Here is a 20,512-nt window from a genome sequence, read left to right on the forward strand (position 1 = left end):
TGGCATCTTCTTGGTTCTTTCGGTAAAGTCACGTAGAAGGGAAGTAATAAAATAATAAAAATAAAACATAATAAAATTATTTTAAAGCTTTCGTGACTGCAGGGATTCATCTTCTTGGTTCTTTCGGTAAAGTCACGTAGAAGGGAAGTAATAAAATAATACAAATAAAACATAATAAAATTATTTTAAAGCTTTCGTGACTGCAGGGATTCATCTTCTTGGTTCTTTCGGTAAAGTCACGTAGAAGGGAAGTAATAAAATAATAAAAATAAAACATAATAAAATTATTTTAAAGCTTTCGTGACTGCAGGGATTCATCTTCTTGGTTCTTTCGGTAAAGTCACGTAGAAGGGAAGTAATAAAATAATAAAAATAAAACATAATAACATTATTTTAAAGCTTTCGTGACTGCAGGGATTCATCTTCTTGGTTCTTTCGGTAAAGTCACGTAGAAGGGAAGTAATAAAATAATAAAAATAAAACATAATACAATTATTTTAAAGCTTTCGTGACTGCAGGGATTCATCTTCTTGGTTCTGTCGGTAAAGTCACGTAGAAGGGAAATAATAAAATAATAAAAATAAAATATAATACAATTATTTTAAAGCTTTCCTGACTGCAGGGATTCATCTTCTTGGTTCTTTCGGTATAGTCACGTAGAAGGGAAATAATAAAATAATAAAAATAAAATATAATAAAATTATTTTAAAGCTTTCCTGACTGCAGGGATTCATCTTCTTGGTTCTGTCGGTAAAGTCACGTAGAAGGGAAGTAATAAAATAATAAAAATAAAACATAATAAAATAATTCCCACGACGTTTCGGCCACAACGCAAGCAGCCGTCCTCAGGTGAAGAACAGGTCTGCCGAGAAGACAGCTGTCGAAACGTCGTGAGAATTATTTTATTATGTTTTATTTTTATTATTTTATTATTTCCCTTCTACGTGACTTTACCGAAAGAACCAAGAAGATGAATCCCTACAGTCACGAAAGCTTTAAGTCGAAATTCATTCGATGGCACTTTTGAAGCCCAATGCAATGTTTTTTTGGTGTTTTATCAGGAAGTCAATAAGTGGCTTATTAATAGATAAATGTAGACATCTATGATAAGAGTCTCAGCATTTTGATGAAATGTGGCACAAAAAGAGGCCATGCGACACCTAATTAACTATTTATGTGATCGAGTAACCAAGGCAGTTCACCCAAATTCTGGAAACCGTGCACATAATTTGGGTTCCAATTTGAAATGTTTATCAACAGGTCTTTTGGCATCGTGAGGAGAATCCTTAACAGAAATATTTCCCCGTTGTGCTATTTGACCCTTGATTCCAAAAGTAATTTAACATGGCAAGCATTCAGAATGTTTTTTTTTAAATACTTGAAAGCACTGCAAAATGCAGCAACACTTTCCACAACTCATTAGTGAGACAAATCTTTCTTTAAAGTAAACTTAACCGCCGTTATCAGTTGTTTTCCTCACCCCCTGGAAAAAAAATCCTCACGAACTGCATTCAACGATGCCTCCCACCGTAATTATTTTTTCCCTAACGTTTAATTTTTCCAAAAAACACTGCGCCGAAATGCTACTGTAAACAAGCAGACCGCTTCTGTTTTGGCAGAGTTCGCTAGAAAAAAAAAGTACTGCAAGTACGGCGGCTCAGGAATGCCCTGTGCTGTTGGAATGTCTCGCATTACAATGCGTCTTTCTTTCAAAGCTATTTAAATCAGCAAAAGTATGCCAGTCTGTTCCAATAATGTGAATAAGAGGCTTGAGAAAAGGCAACAGGTTTCAATGGGAACACGGGGACACCTTGGCAGAATAAATCAATTGGCATACTTTTATGCGCGTAAATATGCAGAAGGGTTTAGAGTGCAAAAGCCTTGCAGTCAACATAACAGTCTCACAACGTGTTTGTTGACGAACTATTAAAGCAACATAAACTTTGGGTTGATGAGCACGAATTAAGAACGTACAAACTAGGGCAATTCGTGAGCATTTTGTTTTAAATATTTTAGTTTTCTCTGCCCGTGGAAAATTCAAGACCCCCATGGAGCAACAAAAAGAAACCATAATTTGACTCGAGCAAAGAGAAATCGGTAATCCATAGCGAAAAATCAGTGTACCGTTTAATGGAAAGAGAAGCACTAAGCATAAACCAAATTAAATATGATGTGCAATGGAATGCATTTTTTGGTTTTCAAAATAAAATGGCCGAAGTGAAATTATATCCCAATTTAAAAATGCCAGACTGCACTTTTGTGTAGCCTCAGTGGCGTCTCTAAAAATGCGAAAATGGCTTTAAATTCTCGGTGTGCAAACTATGAGGGACTATTCAATCAACAATCCCTGAGTAGGAGCACTCCAAGTGTGCAGTTGTCATATGTATTGTTTTTTTACAAATTGTGCCTGAAACGGGCCCCATTTGTCAGGCTCGCACAGAATGGGAATTTTGGCGGCGATGAAGCACAATGGGCGGCTGTGACAACTGACCAATCAAAGTCGCGCAATTCTGCAGATTACCTAATTTTCACATCACCAACAATGAATTTCACACGAGGCCTGAAACGTGTTTTTCTACAATAGTTAAACATGTAACCTGTTATTACAGACCACAGACTGCCGGTCATTATTTTTCATCAATGTTGAGGTTTACAAGGATGCTGCTGTGGTGTAATGGCTAACGCGCTGATAGTAGCCAGTTCGATCTCACAGCATGAGTTGAATAAAAGTATCTTCAATTCCCCCCCATCCCACCTTAATCCACCAAGTAGCATACATGGGTGCACCACAGTTTTAGTTGATCAGCAGGTCACCTGTGGTAGAGATAAGCTTTTGGGTAATCTCTACTTTTCCAAGATGCCTGGCAAGCATCGACAAGTGGGCCAAAATATCCTCGAGAAGGTGCGATCTCAGCGTTCCAATCACACAGGAGACATTGCACCGTACTTGCTTACAAAATACACTCCATGCAGATGGGAAGACGAAATCGGCCAATATTCAAATTACAAATTTCCATTTGCCCTCCGCTGTCCATGCAAACCTCCTACCCAGCTCAATCAATATTGACAAAGATGACCGTGTCCTGTAAATTGTAGGAGTGTGGTGTGTTCTTGTTCAGTTGCAACACATATAACATAATAATAATAATAACAACAATAACTCGGGACATCCATCAATCATACTGCCCTCAAGAGGATTGCCTGACACATCACCATTTTTTTTGTTATGTTTGGTTATTACGTGCTTGTGTACAGAAAACAGCACCAGGAAGTGTTTGTCCTTGAGAGGGATTTGGACTCTGAAGATCACCCAAAGCGACGGAATGCAATGCCAGTGCAACACATCCACTGCCGTCAAGAGACATTTAGAGGCCCCATTACTGGGGGGCCCAATCCCTTCCGTCAGGGTCACACCGTGCCCGGCAGTGCAGGTACTGGCCCACGACCCCTTTCCCCTGCCGTGTGCATGTTGAAACTTCTTCATGGGTCTTTCGGTAAAGTCACGTAGAAGGGAAATAATAAAATAATAAAAAGAAAACATAATAAAATACAATTCTCACGACGTTTCGGCCACAACGCAAGCAGCCGTCCTCAGGTGAAGAACAGGTCTGTCTCAGGTGAAGAACAGGTCTGTCTCAGGTGAAGAACAGGTCTGTCTCAGGTGAAGAACAGGTCTGTCGGAAAGACAGCGTCTGAATGACAGACCTGTTCTTCACCTGAGGACGGCTGCTTGCGTTGTGGCCGAAACGTCGTGAGAATTGTATTTTATTATGTTTTATTTTTATTATTTTATTATTTACCTTCTACGTGACTTTACCGAAAGAACCAAGAAGATGAATCCCTGCAGTTACGAAAGCTTTAAATCGAAAAATAAAATCCCTTCAGATTTGTTTGAACCCCCCCCCCCTGCATTAAGCTTGAATACGATTACAAATGGTATAAGAAAAATAACATTCCGTTTTCTATTGAGGAGTTGTGACAATGTGTGGCCAGCGAGTTGAAGGTAGAAATCATCTTGCACTGCGCTCGAGTGAAGTCATCGCTTGTGGAGAGATCTAACTGGAGATGAACAAGCGCTTAGATCACTTTCAGCTCACTGGCAAAAAATGTGATGAATTGCTGTTTTGTTGTTGTTCCTGCCAATTCATGCTGCGTCATTGCTGAAATCCATGTGGAAGCATGTGGAGACGTAGGTGTTGGTGCATGAGAGAATGCAGAAAGATAGCGGGATGAGGGATAATGATTTGCGTGACTCATATTTGCAATACAACACTCTTTGGCTTTGGGTTATTTTCCTCCAGTCGGTGAATGCTCAATTCAGTGAGGTCATTTTTGAGCAAATGTTTATTTTGTTAATGCAATCCAACAGAAGGAAGTACATTTCACGATCTGGCAGAGGTCTGAGTACCCTGTGTCCCCTGTGTATTATGGTGGCAGCACAGGCCTTTGCTAGGGATTGAACAACATTATAAGATTCATATTTTACATAATCTAATTTTTTAATGGTTTCAAAAATCAGATAACGGCATAAACATCCACCAATATAAACATCGGCTTATTTCGAAGTCTCGCTCTATTTAATGAATAAAATACATTATGTAAACGGAATAAAAATTCACCATAAGTTATGAAGTAAAGTTAATACATTCACTTAAGATGAAAATAGTTTTAGAAACATATTTTGCGACTCAACTCTCGGAAAATAAAAAAGTTGCTCTTATCAAGGTGCTCATTAAATTGCAAATAGTAACATAGATAAGTAAATATCCATATGCAGACCATTTTCACAATATCATGTGATTAGAACTCCAAATGTCATAATGGTCATCAATACAACCAGAAACAAACACCTCATTAAGAGTATGCAAATAGATCCTCATAACTTGTTTTTGGGGCAGAATATTTTATTTTCAATGTATTTATGATGAAACAATTTGTGTATTACTATCATATAGCCGTGACAAATGTTTTTATTAATACAGGCATCTTTTTTTATTTTTATCGAAAACTAATTTCTTTAGAATTGCTTCTTGTGTTTAGTTTATTGCCCTTCCCCCGCACCTCCGATTAGTACGGTTTGGCTACGTACGGTATGAAGGAAGTTCAACATACAAACATACAACTGTCACCAGTTTTTTTTGATGGGTTTCATTAGTAACGTGAAATCTTTGTGAAATAATAATAATAATGCAATTTATGATGCAGACACTATTTCACAAACATAAATGACCGTGACCCAGAGGCATGGAGCCAAGGTGAGTGTAGCTTGAAAGCCAGCTTGACAGAGGTGGGGGCCAGGTTAATAAAGAAGTGACTTTTTACGTGTTTCTTATCGTCGGTGGAGGTTGAATGCTGTGAATTCGCAGCGGAGTAGCATTTCAAATGGCGAGTGCTGCCACGAAGCGACGGTCCTAGTCTTTGGTCACACGGAGTAGGAGGTTGTGAGTCGTGCCACCGAGAGGCACGACCATCAGCTGTAGTGCAGAGTGTCAGGAGAGCCAAGGTGAGTCGAAAGGAGAAGCACGGTTGCACAGGCGGGCGATCTTGTAGCTTACCGTGCTGGCGATGAGAAGTCAGTGGAGGGCGTGGACGGAGGCGAGGGAATCTAGCCGAGGATGACATATTTGGTGCACATTGCTAGAGAGTTGATTGTAACAAAAGCAACGCCCAGACCCTGGGTACGTTGTGCATGCTATGTGAAAGAGCTAGGTGGCAGATATGGGCATGTGTAAATCTGCAAGGGCAGGGAGTATCATTAAGATGTTTCCGAAACCATGAAGATGTTTAAAACGTGTCTTCAATCACCGTCACATATGTCAACAAAAGCCCAATTTCTCTTGTGCAAAATAATTATTCCAGCGTTTTATAGAGGCCATGCATATACTACAACAATCATCATCAGCAGAGGATCAGTCCACTGCTGCATGAAGGCCTCCCCTAGATGCTGCCACCTCGCACGACCCTGCGATGAAACAATCCATGCAGCACCTGCACAAGATCTAATCATGTTGTTCCATCTCTTCGGCGAACACCCTCCGAGAAAGTTTCACACTCGCGTGCAATTGCACTTATAGGGAACGTCACGTGTCATTGTGTGGGGGGATGACGCCACGTGGAAAGGAGCAAAATTACATTTACTGTGCAAGGGGCCTGGTGGATGTAAGACATCAACTCAGAGTTGTTGCGGTTATCATCACCGACCCTGCAGAAACACAGTTTTATTAAATGCGCGCCTTTACCAAAATGGTTTTAGCACAACGGCTGCATTTTTACAAGAAAGCAACACATGTCATCTGACCAAAGTGGTGCCTCGGTCATTTCTAAAAGCACGCTCAGTGACGCATGCGGTTCCGAAAATCTTCATTCTTAGAAAATCTATGAAAACAGGAATGTGGAGAAGCTTCAAAGTCAGCTTAAAGAAATAAATGAAAAAGAGAAATCACAAACATAATATATTACAACATGACTCCATGCAGTATTAGTGATTCTTGATGCAATGTGGGACCAGAACGCGTGCGGGCGGGCAGCATATGGCGCATTCCTCTGGTGATGGTTATAATGTCACACAATATTTGTACATTACTCCAACAAACATGAAAATCAACCGTATTTTCGACGTGGCTTTGAGCTCCAAGGTGCAACCGAAAAAAGTATAATGGCATTCCGTTATACCCAGGGGCTTTCCCAAAGAAATGTACTGTGACATGTGCACACGAACAAAAAAAACCACCCTCTGGGCAGATTCCATTGGCCAAACCACAGCATTTCAAGCATATGTTCAGGGGAAAAAAATCCTATTGAAAATCCTTTGGCTAAATCTTTGTACATGAGTGGAAACTTTGCAGATGGAACAAAAAATGCCACGTTTCTCACCACTTGTCAGATTGTGCGCTATGGGAATTACGATCTAGCAGAGGGATAACTACGCAGATAGGTCACGTGTATCGGCACCTTTCAAAGGAGTGCAAGACCTCCTATTCCCCTTGCTGCACTAAGTGATATTTTCCCAGCCACACGTTTGCCGGGCAAACGCCGCCCATGTCAGCCATTCCATTCGGTGTCGCGGGGAGTGAAGCATTCCCAGAAATGGTTGTATCCTGTAATTGGGAATGCAGTTTAATGATGAGAATTCTTGTCACCTTGGGCTCCTATAAAGCGAAGCATTTTGCGTAACGTACAACTGAGGTAAGATGTGAAGCATGCATATAACGCAGCCCAGCTGGTGATGTGATGGCCCTCCGTCCGCCCTGGCGTGTGAAAGTTACGAGTCCCTTTAGTCATACCGCCAGAGTAATGGGCCATAACCGCTTTCAAAAAAAAAAAACGATAGGTCCTGAGGCACTTTTCACCATATTTTACAAGCCTATGTTGAGAGCGGAAAGCAGGCAACACCTGCAGCCATTCTAATGGCATTTCATTAAAGAACTATTCTATACGCCGATAAAAAAATGTGTTATGTGGAGTTCAGATCAAACATTGCTTTGGCTTCGAGTAGGCCTTTTGTAAGCATTTCATGAATGCGTCCGTAAACAGGTCTATGTCGTTTATATTTGGCCCCTCGTGATAAATAACGGCTTTTAATTGGATGGGCTACACGTGGACGTGTGAAAATATGTTAAGACGCACGCTTGCCTAAAACGTTGTGTTCGTTCATTGTGCACATCATGCGTGTCGCATCTGAGTGTTCAGTGCAGCATTAGTTGCATCTGTAGTTTATTAATGACTGCAAATAGGCATTTAAAGCACAAACGTATGGGTTGAAGCTGAACATTAAAAAATATATCCTATTATTAGTAACAAGGGAATGCACGTTTCTTCAACATGTTGAATATATAGAGTTGCACGTGGCTTTCAAGCTCACATAAATGTCATGTCCCAGCGATCAAACAATGCAAATAACAATATATCTCGCTTGCAAAACTTCAAGACCCACACTGCGTACTAAAATGTTTAACATTTATATGGGCATATATCACCACTGTCTCACCGCACGGTGCCGTTCCTCAGCTCACACACCGCCCCCATGGCACCTCGTGATGCCGACAGGCGAAGGTACGGCTCAAAAGTTTGCGTGTACACCTTGTGCAAAAAGCCGCTACCCGGTACAAATGTAGAGATTAAAAAATTAACCCGTAAAAACAAAGTTTTTCACTATAAATCCTTTATATGCGTGGCATCGGTTTTATTTTATTATTCATTTCTGTTTTTCTTGAGTAAGAGTTTCATTTTGATCACATTGGTATTTTAAATAAAATATGAAATTTCTTTTTTTCCTAAAAATTGGAACATTTTGGAAAAAAAATTTCAGGAAAATAAATTGTCACGCACAACGAGTCTGTGTGCAAAATGTCAGCTCGATTGGATCACGGGAAGTGGGTTAAAAAACGACCGAAAGATTTGCACGGTCGTAAGCGCGCAAGCAAGCAAGCAAGTGCACTTAATATAAAGGATTTAAAAACTAAAAACATCATGTAGAAAATCGCAGCAGAGCTTTTAACGAGCTTACTCATAACCTCGAAACTCTGGGACCCGTTTAAATTGCCCAGTGGAATAGGGATTAAGGCCAGACAGTAGTAAATGTATTTCTGAATAAAACATGGCCTCAGGGCTGCTGTCAAGAGATTTACAATGTTCACACGTGAGAAAGGGCCCCTCATTAATGCTATTTCTGCTAATACTACAATCAGAAATGTTCGGGCAGAGTACACTATGCAGTATTGTGTTACATTCACATGATGTAGATGGCCTTTAACTGATAAAAATATTTAAAACAATGGCTAGCCATATGTAATAATGATACTAATGATTCAAATTATTAACCCAGGAAAGCCACACTGAGTATAAGCACTTTTCTTTAGGAGGGTCCTACACGTGAACGTTTGGCCAATATTATGAATGTGTTTGACATGTTGGAGGAAATCAGAAATACACGGAGACCCCACCCCCCCCCACACACACTTATAAGACACACACACACTTATAAGACCCACACACACACTTACAAGACACACACACACACTTATAAGACACACACGCACTTATAAGACCCACACACACACTTACAAGACACACACACACACTTATAAGACCCACACACACACTTATAAGACACACACGCACTTATAAGACCCACACACACACTTACAAGACACACACGCACTTATAAGACCCACACACACACTTACAAGACACACACACACACGCACTTATAAGACACACGCACTTACAAGACCCACACACACACTTATAAGACACACACGCACTTATAAGACCCACACACACACTTACAAGACACACACACACACACACTTATAAGACACACACACGTATGAGACCCACACACACACACTTACAAGACACACACTTACAAGACACACACAGACACACACACATTAACAAGACACACACACACACAGACACACACACACACCGACACACACACATTTACAAGACACACACACACACTTACAAGACACACACAGACACATACATTTACAAGACACACACACACAGACACACACAGAGACACACACAGACACACACACACTTACAAGACACACACACACTTACAAGATACACACTTACAAGACACACAGACACACACATTTACAAGACGGGATTGCACTCGGCACTGCCATCTCCCCACGCCAACAGCCCCTGGCAGGTCCCGGTGGTGACCCGTGCAAGTATTAACCAGGCACAAAACCCCGCTTAGCTATCAAAATCAGAATAGATTCTAGTTTGCAGTTGGCCATGGTCAGTAAACAATGATCTCTTACTACTCTGATACCGGATATTAAATGTTAAATATGAAATATTTTACGTGTGACACACATGCCTGGAAGTTTTTTTTTCACATGTGATGTTCAGACCCTTGGCTTGGTAAAGACAAGCATGATGCACGTTACACAAACACATTTAAAGTTCAAAGATCACGTAATCCCTGGACGTCCATGCTACGTGTTACCACCGAGTTTTCTAAACGGCAAGCATTCAGTGCTTTAATCTAGATCTGAAGTTTTCGTGACTGCAATGATCCACACTCTTTGGTTCTTTCGGTAAAGTCACGTAGGTATAAAATAAAATAAATACGAAAATAAATCACGACGTTTCGGAAGCAACACAAACGTCCGTTATCCAGGTGAGAAAGCCACAGCAAGAAACGAATTGCTGTAGTGGGCTAAAGAGCTGCTTGTGACAAGAGATGATATAAGGTAAGAGAGGGGGAGGAGCCAGGCATGCCCAAGCCACTTTTGGATCAAGGCTCCGCCATCTCTCATGGCTTCGTGAAGCAACAGTCCAATCTAGATACTGCACATGAGCTTATGCCATCCCACCATCGACGCTCTTTCTTCATGCTGCCACTCAACAATCAATCCCAACTGCCGGTCATCATCCCCATTCATCGTGTGTAACGCCCAAGCCCTATTACTTTTCTATGCAGGCAATATAATGTGCTTAATTTGAGTTGATTTTCTGATCCGTGTGTTATATTTCCATCGCTATGCTACAGACTGGACTCACAAAGTTCTGAAACTTGTCCCACAATATTAGAAAGAGTTGCGATCTTTGGCATCTTTGCTAAGATAATTCAAAACGTGTCATAATCCACTGGTGGATAAAGGCTTCCCAAAGTCATTTTGGTCACAGGATTTGCTTGAACGATCCTGATCAAGCTGAACGGTGTGGGTTGCCTTCTTTCGTTCAAATATCACTCACCACTAATGCTAGCCTCGGCCGGGAACCCAGGTACTGCACCTAATATAACCCAGGTAACTGGATTCAGAGTACTGTGTATTAACCACTGCACCACCACTTATCCACTCCTTCTGTTTTAGGTATGGGTAATGCTTAAATAACAGCAAGCTGCTTCAGTAAAACAACATAAAAGCAGGCCAATAATATATACCTCTAGCTCCATTCTGGACAAAACCTTGGCTACAGATTTCGTCATAAAGTCAGGTTCTCATAATTTCGATGTCCCATATTTAAAATATTTTATGAGACCAATACAAAGAATAATTCCTGGAAAAACACCACAGCCAAAGTTGCAGGGACTGGCTGAGATGTTATATTATTATTAAGCGTGTTTATTCAGGAAAGCCTTACTGAGTCTCAAGACTCTTTATCAGGAGGGTCCTGCCAACTTTTTTGGAGTTGGGGTGATGTTACTGCTATGTGAATAATGTGCAGGTCATTTTTCAGCATTGGGATGTTTGGCCAATACCAGTTACATTGCGTGTGTGTGTGTGTAGCGGTTAGCGCGCTGCGCTATGAACCTGGCGACCCGAGTTCGATTGCCGCTCACGGCCAACACCAGTGGCGATTATCTGAACCGGTCCTGGGCCTCCCCTAGGTCGACTCAGCCTCAAATGAGTACCTGGTGTGGTGTGTAAACATCACCACTAGGGAAACAAAGGCGGTCGGGCGTGGTGCTGGCCACCCACCCCCTCGTGTACCGTTGCGGCTTTCATAAGTGCTCGCTAACAGCACTTGCCCCTACAGTCTGTTAAGACTATATGGGGGATCTTTGTGTTTTTATATATATATCAGAGGAAACCGAGGAACCAGGAGAAACCCAATCTAGAAGAAGGCGATAACATGCACACTTCATGAAGAAATGAGCTCAAGTTGAGAATAAAACCCAGGACCTTCTTACTGTGAGGCACAGGTGTTAACATTGTGCTGCCACCCTGCCGCACAAAATTAATGCTATGATTTGTTTCACGGGAAATGACGAGAACCTCCAACATGGAATATTTTAAAAATCCACAGAATGTATTTTAAGGTCGCTCATACATTTTCTCTGTGTGTATATATATACACACCCATTTATATCTCTATCCTTGCACCGATCTATTCGTCATACTCTACATATACACACGTGCACACACATTCCTCCAAGTCACCACCCACATCTTTCTCAATTGATCTAGACATATAATTCCAGTTTACATACGCTTCCAAAGGCTACCATCGTTTATGTGGGTGGGTTGGGCCTCGTGTACCTTACTCGTGAGAAGGGGCTGCGTGGTGTCGAAATGTTAACTGCCTCGCCTTGTATACAGGAGATCGTGGGTTCAACCCGAACCATGACGCCTGTATATTTGGAGTTTGCGTGTCTCTCTCCCTGTGCTCGCGTGGATTTTTCTCCGGGTCCTCCGGTTTTTCCCTCCACATTTAGAAACATGCGTTGAGCGTATTTGGCTGCTCCAAATTTTCACTTGATAAGCCACTTCGTTGAATTAAAAGATATGGAAAGTGAGACTACGGAGGCAGCGAGAAGACTTGTGGAGCCCTGCAATTTCTTTCTCACACCACTGCTGGCAGAAGGGCCTCCACCAGAGGGAGCGCTGCCTTTGAAGAGGTGGAAGTCCCCATACTTTACCCCATCACAAACGACCTACAAATTAACAGCTCTTCTATGATGATGATCATGATGGCATGTCAACAGAGTGGCGTTTTTGATGGATTATATTAACTACTTGAAAGTAATGTGGAGGTCAAACTTAGGGTTAAGAGCCGAACATAAGTTCGTGACCCGCAGAGGTGTGTGGATTTTTTTTACGAATGTCACAGGTGGGAACCCGGTTAAAAAAGCACTGCAGCTTGCAGTCAAAGAGAGAGAGGCGTGACGGGTGGGACGCATGTGCAGGGCGGAGGAGGGCAGGTGACCGAGACAGGCAATGGAGTGGTACCCTGAGGTCATCAACCAAGGAAAATAGTATATCTTGTACGCCAAGCGTCAGCTAAGAAATTACTGTAGATTAAATAAATTGAACGAAAACTAAGCTGTGTTTTGTTATTTGACCAGGTAATGGCCACTGAACTTATGATGTAAATGCATATAACGGAATGTGGAGGGGAACAACTGGAGGACACGGATAAGAAACCACGCAACCATGGGGAGAGGTAACATGCAAACTCGAAATATACAGCAGGCGTCAGGGTCGGAACCGACGACCGCCTGTATACGGGGCGAGGTAGTTAACATCTGGCCACCGTGGCAAGAATCAAGGGACGACGCGTGGTGGCACCGAGAGGCTTTGCCTGTGATTATACCTTGATGGTGACGAGCCTTCTCGGGACACACGTAGAACGGTTCACTCCAGCAAAGCCATGGCTAGAAATAGGAGCAATATTTAAAATGTGTCAAGTTTAACTATTATTTACACAAATCTATGTATGGCAATACAGATATGTGTAAATGTGTTGTGAAAAATGACGAATGAGACGAACATTTTTTTCGATAACAGCCTTTTCGTAAAGCTTGCACCAATTCTTACGAATGTTACAATTCTTTGTTAATCCACTGCCGGATGAAGGCCATCTCACCCCAAAACGCCATAGGGCCCAGGATGGTTTCAGAAAGAGTCACATGCCGTGGCGGTTGTGGGGGGTGTTTGACCATACTTCACCACGCTGGTCAGAGAGTGTTGGTGAAGAGGGGAGGGGGGGAGGGGGGGAGGGTGGGAAGTGGGGTCCATTCAGACATCACTCGCCACTTATTTCATCTGTGGTCGAAAATCGAACTCGGGTAAAAAATAATCAAACTCATTGGGTACAGAGTGCATTGCACAAATCACAGTGTCAACTGCTCCGCTTAATCTTAATTACTGCCATATAAATACACAGGGACTGAGCGTGCGGGGTGATTTGTCACAGATGGATTGGGAAATGGGCAGTGGGAATACGCCTTTTGTCCTTTGGAGGCATTTGAAGATGATTTAAAAATAAACATTTTTATAAGACTTTACTGCTTTAAAAACACCGCTTTCCCCGGGCAAAGGGACATTTATCCTTTGGACAATGTACAGCTTTATGGAGCTATATAGTTAAGAGGCAGGGTGAAAGAACTAAACAAATAAGGTTGAGAATGTACTGTACACTTTACTGCGCCTGAGCAATGATGTTACGTTTGAATAGAACAATACAAACTTTGAATTGTAAAGGTGCATGGAGTTGCGTATTTATGGTTATCAACTACATAAATAAATCCACGTATTTTTGAATGTGTAAATCAGCATAAACGCCACATACCTGAAGATTGTACACACAAATATTTTAGTTGTATTGTGCCAAGTACATTCTAGAAGCCGTGCAGTTCCCGTCCACAGGAACAGACACTTACCCAAGCCAATAAAAATCCACAGCAGCGTTGCAGTGACGCTCCAAAAACCTCTTGACATTTTTATTCTCGTAGAGAAACTGTCAACGGTAATCACGACGACATTTGCCAAACCAATGATTGTCAGCGTGCTAATGTTGCTGTTTTATTTTACGTTAATAAACCATTACATTGGCACGTGCACTCATTCTAGTTCCCTCTTTGGCAACTGTGACAAATAACAGTCTAATGGAGGAGACCTTTGTTCTTACACCGATGTCCATCTGCATTAAGTGCTTTAGCAGAGGATGGAGCGTGTAGGTGAGATCCGCTACACCATTACAGCCATGTATGGTGTGTCCTCCCGGCAGCTGTTCACCCGAGTTCAATGAGTCACCCATACCATGAACTCACCTAAGAAAAGGAATGAAAGAATAAACCCATATTCTGGCCGGCCACACTTGAAAAACACATGTGTTGACCTGATGGGCGAGCAATTCTTCATCATTCTTTTATCGTTCCCTGTTTGAACATTGCCTCTTGGTTATTACTTTGAATTCACTTACAAAGAGTAAACTTGCACATGGGCCTACTCATCATTTTGAACGAGCCATTTAATATAAATATATGTATCGTTTTACTTCGACTTCGCAGCAGATCCTGCGTTTTTTTTACCACAAGTTTGATGCCTCAACCTCTGCTATTAATATGTTTGTGTCCATAGCAAGTTCTGGACCTTTGGCAGGGCAGAGCTTTAAAAGCTTTTTGACAACCTCGAGATTTCCAAATTGTAATACGAGTCATGTATTTAATGTACCAATTGAAAGGAGCTTCTAAAGGGATAAGGTTCTTGACAGTGACAATAATAATCAGATTATTTTGCGTCCAATAGCACGCGTGTGTCAACTTATTTTTATATCACGTGATGCTTCTTTCAGTATCTGGAAATCCTAATGTTTAATGTTGACTTATTTAAGTCACACTCTACATAACTGCTTAGTAGGTAATTCACACGAAATCCAACTGCTCATATCACAGATAATGTTATGTATAGATCTATTACTGGAGGTATTAGCAACTGAAAGGACATGGAAATAATCATCAACACCAGCCATTATTTTTTCAATACTCGGTAAAGGCCTCCCAAGACGGTCACTACATCGCACACTTTCAGATGCCCTTCTGCGGCTGTCTGGAACTCTCTTCCTTCCGAGATGAGGAAGCGAATGGAGCTATGCACTTTGAAATTTAAATTGGAAACTTGTTTCTTTAGAACGGCTATTTGTGTTTGGTTTATTGTCCTTCCCCCGCAGTTTGCGATAAACTACCTCAGGGCGTGACGACCCTGCCGTACGCGAGTCCCAGGCACAGCTGGCCTGGCAGTCAGTACCTGGTAAGAGCCCCTCCCAGGGTTACGGGGTTTTCTCACTGCCTTGCGAGTGTCTCGGGAGAGTCAATGGCTCAGGGAGTAAACCCCTACAGAAAATCACGAGTGGGGCCCCTTAGGCGGTTTTGTGACGCAGCCCCTGCAGCCAAACTGGTACCAAACGTCGTGCTATGCACTCCTTTGGACCTCACCAGCAAGGTCGAGGGGGGAGGATCCTGACGCATGGGCAACCCAGGATTTCCAGAGTAACCTGCCCGGGCTTTGCGCCAACAAGAGGTGCAAAAATGGGGAGAGGACACTCCTCGGCCACCTAATTGTGGCCAAGAAACACGGATTGCAGCAGTCACGAGTTATAAGCTCTTTTTGGATTGGCGTAAAAAAATGGACGCCACGGGTTGCCATCGTCGGTGGGAGTTGTCATTGCACCCCAATGGATAGCTACCGCCCGCCTCAAGCTGGGCAGCCCCCGGCCAATAAGGTGCTTTTCAGCCATGACTCACCTGCTCCAATGGGTGCTTGGAGCTTATTTTTCATCACCAGACGAGTGGGCTGCAACACCTGCACCACACAAAAGCAAAACAAAAGGGAAAAAGGTACCAGCCCTTGATTGTGCAAGCTGGAATGTGCGTACAATGTGTTCTGGACTCTCCGAAGATCTATTGCAGATTGAGGACATCCGCAAGACTGCAGTTATCGACAGGGAGCTGACGATATTGCAGACTGCAGGAGAACCGGCTTGCTGGCAGTGGCTCACTACGAGAGAGTGACTTACACTTTCTACTGCCAAGGCAAAGAGCAGAACGAACCAAGGCAACACGGTGTTGGATTCGCCATCAAAAACACACTCCTTGGCATGATAGAACCACCAGCCACAGGCTCTAGGCGAATTCTGCTCATGAGACTGCTGACTGCTTCTGGCCATGTAAACATCCTGAGTGTCTAAGCCCCAACACTCTACTCACCTCCGGAGATTCATGACCAGTTCAATGAAAAGCTTCACAATATTAGTAGCAAATTCCCCAGCTCTGAGCACGTGTTTCTGCTGGGAGACTTCAATGCTGCAAGGGTTGGGGCTGACCACGACACGTGGACGGCATGCCTTGGCTATCATGGCATCGGAAAGATGAATGCCAGTGGCCAAAGACTACTGGAGCTCTCCTCATACCACAATCTCTGTATCACAAACTCATTCTTTCTCACAAAACCTTGCAATAAAGTGTCATGGAGACATCCAAGGTCTCTTAATTGGCACCAACTGGAGCTCGTCATCACCCGATGAGCCCTGCTCAACTCAGTACTCATCACACGCAGCTACCACAGCGCAGTTTGTGACACCGATCACTCACTATATCCAGCAAGGTCAGACTATGCCTCAAAAAGATACACTGCCTCAAACAAAAGCGCTTCCTACGAATCAAATCTGCCAAGACCTCCCTCCCAGAGCTCACTCAATCATTCCAGCACAGCCTTGAGCAGCCTCTACACGACACACTAGATGGAAGCGTGTAGACAAAGTGGGTGTACATCACAGACGTAATCTTCAATGCAGCCATCAATACCTTCGGCAAGCAGACAAGGCAGAACACAGACTGGTTTGAGGAATACCTGGCTATGTTGGAACCCAACCTCCAAGCCAAGCGCATGGCGCTCCTGAAGTACAAGAAAGTCCCAAGTACAGGATCATTAAGGGCTCTAAAAACTGCTCACAGTGCAGCTCAAACAACCGCCAGACGCTGCGCCAACAGCTTCTGGCTGAACCTCAGCAGTAGGATCCAACTCGCCTCTGACACTGGTAATATCCGTGCCATGTATGAAGGCATCAAGACAGCTTTTGGTCCAAATATTAGGAGGACTGCCCTCCTGAAATCCAGCACAGGGGCCATTATCACTGATAAACAAGAGCAAATGGCCAGGTGAGTAGACCACTACTCAGAGCTCTACTCACGAGACAACAGTGTGTCAGAAGCTGCCCTTGCTGCTTTAAAACCCCTACCAACGATACAGCAAATGGACAATGTTCCAACCTTGAAGGAACTTGACAACGCCATCAACTCACTAGCCAGCGGCAAGTCCCCGGGACAGGACAGAATCACACCTGAGGTACTGAAATGTGCGAAACCCGACGTCCTCACAAAACTCCATGAACTTCTCTGCCAGTGCTGGGAAGAAGGAGTAGTGCCTGAAGACACGAGAGACTCCAACATCATCACCCTGTATAAAAATAAGGGTGACCATGGGGACTGCAATAACTACCGTGACATCTCCCTGCTGAGCATCGTGGGGGAAACCTTTGCCTGTGTGGTCCTCAGTAGGATACAGATACTAGCTGAGAGGACTTATCCTGAGGCTCAGTGTGGCTTCAGAGCAGGAAGGTACACGATTGACATGATCTTCTCCTTGCGTCAGCTACATGAGAATTGTCGAGAACAGAGAATGTTCCTGTACTTGGCATTCATTGATCTTACAAAGGCCTTTGACGTCATCACTAGGGGAGGCCTCTTCAAACTCCTCACAGTTCAAGGACAGTGCATATGTAATAACAGCCACAGAGGGTTCACGTGGGGATTGGCTTGCCGGTCCTGCTTGTAGCCAATAAGGGTGGAGATAGGGACCATGGCCCATGCGTCATCATGACAGGCCATCAGGGGGATGGGCTTAGCCATTCGGGGCCCCAGCTAATGGGGAGCCGGATGAGGGGCGTGGTCCCGGGATTGACAGGGAACCATCGAGAATGGTCGGAGCTGTCCATGGATGATTGGCTGGGGGAACCACGTGACGGAGGTGTTAAGAGCGAGGGGAGGAGAACGATCGGGAGCAGACTGGAGCAGGAGGAGAGCAGGGTCACGCGCGGACGGGGCCAGGGGTTGCCACGTGCGCGGCGGGGACTTAGTGGGTGGTCTGTCCTCTCTCCGTTGTCTGCCAGCAACGGAGAGTGAGTGAGCAAGGTGTATCGTGAAATGTAATAAAAAGGACCGATTCCGAAGCCGTCTCCTGAAGGAGTATTACATTGGTGTCAGAAGTGATTCTGTGACTGTTTGGACGATCGTCAAGATGTCTAAACACCTCAGAAAAAAGAACCTGCCCGTGCCTCTGTCGGAGGAAGAGGCGGAGACGGACGAAGATGAGCTGTTGGGAGCTACAGCCCTGGTGCCGCCGGCCGACGATGCTCGCCTCGACGCCTCTCAGCGCCGACTGGGAGAAGATGCGGCTCCTGCGGGATCGAGAGACGAATGGCGGCTGATGGCGGAGCAGATTGAGTCGCTGCGCGCAATTCTGCTCAGTTTGGTGACCGCGGTGGCGTCCTCACCAGCCGTTGGTCGCCAGATCGCCGATCAACTGGACGCCGCGGGAAAGGGTCCTACTAAGGAATCGGGCCCCGCCATTGCTCCTGCCACGCGGGAGGACACCGTCGTCTTGGGTGGGGCGGCTGCGTCGGAGTCGTCAGCCGCCATTTTAGGCGCGCCTGCTACCACGCGGCCGCTGGACGCCATTTTGCCTGCACCGAGCGGAGAGCGGGAACGGCGGCCGGAGACACCCGCGGTGCGCGCCTGCCACCGTGGACATCGCCTTCCACACATAAAAGAATTCACCGCCGGAGGTGATGGGAGTGCTTTTACGTGGCGCTTCGAGTCGGCTTTTAGATCTGTCAACTGGACGGAGGAAGAAGCGCTGGCAGCGCTACCTACGCTGCTCGATGATGTGTCTCTGGGGGTCTTCCGCGCCATCCCGGCGTCCAAGAAGAAGACACTGCGGGATGCGTTCACAGAGATGGCAAAATTTTACGACCCGCCGACATCGGCCACCAGGAAATTCATGTCGCGTCGCCGGGCACCGGAGGAATCGCCGTTGGCCTATCGGGGGGCGTTGATGGCGATGGCCATGGCCGCCTACCCCGACGCAACGGCCGAGCATTTGGATCCACTCATTCTTTCCCGCATGCTGGAGTTGTCTCAGGAGCTCAACATCTCGCTACCAGTGTGCGGCCACGAACCGCTTTCATCGCGGTGGGTGGCGCGCTGCCTGGACGCTAAGTTTAATATCAAGCGGTGGGACCAGATGGCGGCGTGGACGGGGAAACCCGAGATCGACGGGCCGCCGCTGGGGTGGTCTCCGCGACTGGTGGTCCACTGCTCCGACGACTCGGGCGACGACGACATGTTGGCAGCGGCTGTTCCGCGTAGGATTCCAGGCCGCCGGCTGCGCGACCAGCGGGGCGACTACACGGGCCGACCGCGTGCGAGGGCCGGGTCGTCCGACCGCCGGCCGACGTCGGCCGCGTGTTTCAAGTGTGGTAGACGGGGCCACTTCGCCCGTGATTGCCGCTGCCGACCTCTGCTATTGCCTCCTCTGCCAAGGGGACCTCCATCTCCTCTACCTGCCGCGGAGCTGCAACAACCTCGGGCGAGTCGGCACAATACGGACACCCGGCAGGTCGTGTCACATCATTCATCCACTTGCACTCATTCGTACACTCCTAGAGCCAATTTTACTTCTGCTCCATTGACACGCTCTGCGACACAGTGGAAGAAATTGGCTCGCAGGATTGTGGCTGCGGCGTCGGGCTCGTCGACGGTACGTGGTACCATCGACGGCGTTGACGTCCGTATCTTGGTGGACACTGGCGCGTCGGCTACCATCATTTCGGATGTGATTTTCCATTTGTTGTCCATTCCTGCGTCGAGAATACGCAAGGTTAATGATGCGTGTGTTGCCGCCAATGGTGGGAGTATGGGTATCTGCGGACAGGTGGATGTGAGCATAGCTATTGGGAATATCACCGCCGCAGGACCTGTATTGATTTCTCGCTCGCTAGCTGTTCCATGTGTAGTGACAGAGAAAGGTCACTACTGTGTCGGCCCGTACGAAGGCTGGGGGCCCCAAGGGGGTGCCTGGGGGGTCACGTGGTGGAGGGATCCGGACCCTCCCAGAGGTGGGGGAAGTGAGGCGTGTCCTGGGAAGGGAGGCGTGGCCTGAAGAGAGCCAGCCACGCCGGGGCGGAGCCAGCCACGCCAAAGCAA

This window comes from Lampetra fluviatilis, chromosome 20, assembly GCF_964198595.1.
Source record: "Lampetra fluviatilis chromosome 20, kcLamFluv1.1, whole genome shotgun sequence".
Lineage (NCBI taxonomy): Eukaryota > Metazoa > Chordata > Hyperoartia > Petromyzontiformes > Petromyzontidae > Lampetra > Lampetra fluviatilis.